At 54.4% G+C, this 5,013-nt stretch overlaps 1 protein-coding gene across 1 annotated transcript in view; it reads left to right on the top strand.

Moving 5' to 3' along the window:
- LOC105299887 (carbohydrate sulfotransferase 8-like) overlaps nucleotides 1–5,013 on the top strand; it is a 75,464-nt gene that overhangs the window by 67,916 nt on the left and 2,535 nt on the right. The gene's annotated exons all lie outside the window — the stretch shown is intronic.

The raw sequence follows: 5,013 nt of genomic DNA, 5'->3' as shown, positions 1-5,013 counted from the left end.
ACCCCCTGTTACGAGTTGAATTGTGTCACCGCCAAAATATGTTGAAGTCCTAACCCCTGGTACTTGTGAATATGACCTTATAAGGTCTTTGCAGATGTAATCAAGCTAAGATGAGGTCATTAGGGTGGCCCCTAATTCAAAACGACCAGTGTCCTTTTAAGAAAAGGAGAAGAGACAGACAGATGCACAAGAAAGACAGCCATGTGAAGACAGAGGCAGAAATTGGGCTTAAAAAGTCTCGGAAGCTAAGCAAGGTCAGGCCTGGTTAGTACTTGGATGGGAAATTGGACTTAAATGGCCACAAACGAAGGAACGTCTGGGGTTGCCAAAAGCTGGAGGAAGATGACCCTGTTGACAGCTTGACGTCAGACATCTAGCCTCCAGAACTGTGAGAGAATAAATTTTTGTTCATTTAAGCTACCCATTTTTGTGGTAGTTTGTCACTGCAGTTCTAGGAAACTAACATGCCCTCGCGATAGTGAATTTTATGTGTTAACTTGACGAGGCCATGGTGCCCAGATGTTGATCAAACTCCAGTCGAGGTGTTACTGTTAAGGTATTTTTTTAGATGTGATCAGCATTTAAATCAATAGACTTTGAATAAAGCAGATTATGCTCCATAACGTGGGTGAGCCTCATCCTATCAGTTGAAGGCCTTTGGTGAAAAGACCAAGGTCACCCAAGGAAGAAGGCATTCTGCCTCCAGACTGCCTCTAGACTCGAGCTGCGGCATCGGCTCTTCCCTGGGTCTCCAGCCTGCCCTGGAGATTTTGGACAACTGCATGAGCCAATTCCTTAAAATAAATCTCTCCCCCATCCCTCCATGAACATATCCTACTGGTTGGTTCTCTGGAGAACCCTGACTCATAGTCTGTCATTCAGAAACCACCACCCCCATACTTCCTATAGAGTGGGGCCTGAAACCTCAGGAAGTCTCCCACCCTGATGGGCAAACCGAGAGGACCTGGGGGCGGATGGCACAGGTGGATGTGGACACATAGGCTCAGGCACCAGAAGAATAGGACATGGAAAAGGAGCCAAGGAGATGCAACTTGGCGCAGGAGACTCCAGGGGTCCAAGGACCACGAGTTTCAAACCCAGCATAGGGCAAGGACTTTGGACTTACAGCCGTGACATTAGCTTCTTCTGGCCCCTTCGGTTCCCTCCCATCTCTGTCCCTCCTTGTGGGTCTCACTCCTTCAGGATGGCCCTGCCTTCCCCCTGGGCCGCAGTGTTCAGAGTGTCAGGACTTTCTCCCCACTGGCTACCAGGGCCTGGAGCTGGGGTTCAGGCAGCCAGAATAGCAGCATGATCAGCCAAATGCTCAGGAGGCACTTCCTGCCCTTTCTAGGTACGTGGGTCCTGTTTTGACACATGTCAGTGTCACCTGTCTACACAGACTGACTAAAAGGCTGGTCTTCAGCCCCATCCCCTGTGGATCCTGGGATTGAGCTTTTGAGCAGAACCCGGCAGGCTTCCCTCCTGTGACTCAGAGAGGAGCGGGAGAGACGTTGCTCCCCCACAGGCACTGCCGGTGAAGCCCCCTCCCCAGCTGTGTCCAGAGCCAAGCTGTGCAACCTCATTCTGAGAAGTGGCCTCACATGCCCGTCAGCCTTTGCCTCCCCTTGACTGGAAGCCAGGAAGCTTTTCAACCAAACACTTCGGCCCACGAAGAGTTCACGCTGTGGCGCACGCTTGGCAGTTCGATAACTCGGACCGTGTTGTTCTCACTGGTGCTCACTCTTATCATGTTGCGTGTGTTCCAGCTGCTCTACAAATGCCATCTGTCCGGAGAGAGGAATGGTTGTTTTGTACCCTGCCGGGATGGACTCCCTTACGGATTGGTAACGTCATGTTGAAAGGAGGGACAGGTTACTCGGACCCTGGCAGTGGCATGGACATGGCTGGCCTTGGGATCCTCCTGTTCCAGGGTGGTCGAGACAGGGGGTTTGCGTGGCAGCTTTGGTGGCCCTGGATGGAATCGGAGGTTGAGGGTCGTGGTTCCCGTTGCCCAGCGAGCCCACTACTTTTATCTAGATGATATGTTTATCCGGAGGCTTGGAAGGGGCTGATAGTGGTTATGTTGAGGCCAAGCCACCCCCTCCCCATATGTCCCCCATGGCACTGATTCTGATGGCTCCTGGTGACGATGCCGTCTCTGTGTGTGCGCGGAGGCGGGGCCCCTAGTTGCCTTCCCTGGGCTCTCTGTGGAGCTGTCCAGGGTTCTGACATGGCAGCCCACTGGGGGAGACAGACTCCAGCCTCGAGACACCCAAGGCTCCTGGCCTTCACTTATTCTTCAGAGGTGGGGTGGTCTCCACTTCCACCTTTATCCAAGCAGTGCGTGGAAAAGCAGCTTCCTCCGTGGAAAAAGTAGGGACGCTGGGCCTCCGGCCAGGCCATCGCATTTCCTTTACGTTTTTGTCTTTATTCCAAAGTGGCCATGTGGAATGGGACTGTCTTTGCCCAATGAGCTGCCATAAATTTAAGGATTGGGGGCATACAGCTTTTGGCAAATTTAAGCCCCCATAAGACCTATTGTTGGGTGTTCCACAAGACAATGTTTCTTGTCAAAGGGGGCAATTGCAGCCTGGTTGGCTTTGTTGGGCAAAAGCAGCCAAGAGGTCAGGAGACTCACCCAGCACCGGGCTCTGTCCAGCGAGAAATTTTCTCCAGCCTGTGCCCAGGGCTCTGGCCCGACCAGCCTTCAAGTGGGTGAACCTCAAAAACGCCTTCTATCCAGTCTGCAGATACAAAAGGACAGGCCCCAGAGCCCACCACCCACCAGGTTGTGGGCACAGTGCCAGCGGGAGGTCACAGCCGCAGGGGCCTTGACCTCAATAAGCACATCCTCGTCTGATTACACCAGCTGTGGGACGCTTTTTGTAAGTGGCTCCTCAGCCCCACTCGTGGCCAAATCCGGCATGATTCATTTGCTCCAGAAAAGGAATCTAACCAAGCGCCATTGCACCTTGACAAGTTGACAGGATTGACGAGCGGAGTTAATTCCTGTGTCTGAAACTCAGAGGAGGAGAGGTGATTTAGCAGAGCCAGCTGCCGTCACCAGAAGAAAATAATTAAGGAAATCCGGCAGTGTGGAGGAAAACAGAGTGTGCGATGGGTCCCTTCTGGAGAAGGGATCAGTGATCATTGGCTGCGGGAGGAAACTGCACGTGCCAGAGAGAAATGAGCTCAGGAAGCTCGTGCTGGGGATGGAGGAGGATGAAGATGGGGGAGGGGGCGCTGACCGGCAGGAGGGAAGCAGGCTCTGGGCTGAGAAGGGCACCCTGGTGAAAGACTGGTTCTGATTTCTAAAAGGCTCCTGCCTCATGGTCAGGCACCCACTGCTCATATCCTAGACCCTCAGGGGTACAGCCATTTCTACATGGAGCTTCTCAGTCTCCGTGGAAGAGTCTGGAAGGCCTGTTTCAGAGCTCCCCGCAGGCACACACATATGCGCACAGACATGGGAATGATCAGGAAGTTGTGGACACTCTGCCCTTTGCCCAGGGGAGGGCACACCCCCCCCTGTTCCCAGCTCAAAGGGGTCAAAGGGTAATACTGCAGCAAAAGAAAGACACACCCAGCCCAAGTTCCACCTTCGTTTCCACCTCTCTTGGGACTCAAGAAAGATCCCAGCAGGCCCAGGAAATTTCAGCTTTTCAGTCCAGGGGGACGTTGCCTCCCCCAATTGCTAATGCATGAAGGAAGTGTGAGTACAGCCTCAGACTGACCAGTATGAGGTCAAGGTCATAGGGGTGGCCGAACCTGTAAAACTGGGCCTCGCAGAGAGATAGGTAGAGTTCCTGGGTCAGGGACAGAAAACGTGAACATCCCCTTACCAGCTGTGCTCCAGCTACTGGACCTCTGCCAAGTACACAGAGACAGCAGGGGAAGTGCTGGGCCCCCGGAACACCCTGCCCCAGGCAGCCACCAGAACTCAGTCAGGTGTGGTCCCCACTGGGCCCCATTATGCCAGCTGGAAGCTCTAGCTTGTTTAAGGAATGGCTGGTTCTGATTGTGACTGTGGCTTCGATGAAGCCTCAGAGCAGAGACATCCACTCACATGGTATGGGAGCAGGAAGAGCCCCTGACACCTCAATGGCCAGGAAAGGGATGGGGGAAGGAGGTCCAGACTCCTAAATAGGTTCACCCCACAAGGAACCTTTTTGTCTTCCCAGGACCTTCCCCAAACAGACCAAACTGGGTATGAAGCAGAACAGTCCTTTCTGGCCAAAGGTTTGCCTCTCCAGTGCTTGTTATCCTGGGTGAGCCCAGCTCCAGCCCAGGTGGGCAGAGGGGACATTCTGGAGTGTGGCCAGCGATGTGCTGATCTCTCCCCATCTTTCCCCAGTCACATTGAGAGCTTGCTGGCCACTCTGTGCCTGGGCTCTGCTCAGCCATTTGGAGGAGAGCAGGATGTGGTCAGCTCACCCCCAGAGCCCCAAGTCCAATGGAGAGGCCCAAATCACAAAGCGGACAGCTAAGTTAGGGAACTTCCCAGAGCCAGTGGGAAGGCCCCCATCTGAGGGTAAGGAGTGTGTCCCAACCCCAGGCCTGGCGTGTGCAAACATGTGGGTACAAAGTGTGTCATATTCCAAGCACGGAAAGTTCACATCAGCTACAGCCAGGGCAGGGCCGACGGGACATAAAGAGAGGGTGGACGCGACTTTCCGAACAGTCCTTGCCCCTGTGATTTAATGACAGCGCAAGGAGGGTAGCGGCTCCCGGCTGCTCCGCTGGGCAGGTGTGGGGGCACACTCGGGCAGGGCGGCTTTCCCCACCTTCCAGGTCACATCGGGAAATGGGACACAAAGAAGCGAGCGTCAGCTGCAACCCGGGGGACCCCGTCTTTGCGTCATCCCCATTGTTCGTGTGGATGGGGGAGGGCAGGGGCACTCGCGCTCAGCCGTGCCTCTGCTCCTGCTCCCCTGAATTGCCTTTTCACAGGGCCTACCCTAAGAGCCCTCCCTGCAGGGCACCCACAGTCCAGAGCCCATAAACAGGGCTCTC

Source organism: Pteropus vampyrus, unplaced genomic scaffold (assembly GCF_000151845.1).
Source record: "Pteropus vampyrus isolate Shadow unplaced genomic scaffold, Pvam_2.0 Scaffold196, whole genome shotgun sequence".
Classification (NCBI taxonomy): domain Eukaryota; kingdom Metazoa; phylum Chordata; class Mammalia; order Chiroptera; family Pteropodidae; genus Pteropus; species Pteropus vampyrus.
This window is presented reverse-complemented; position numbering and strand designations above follow the sequence as displayed.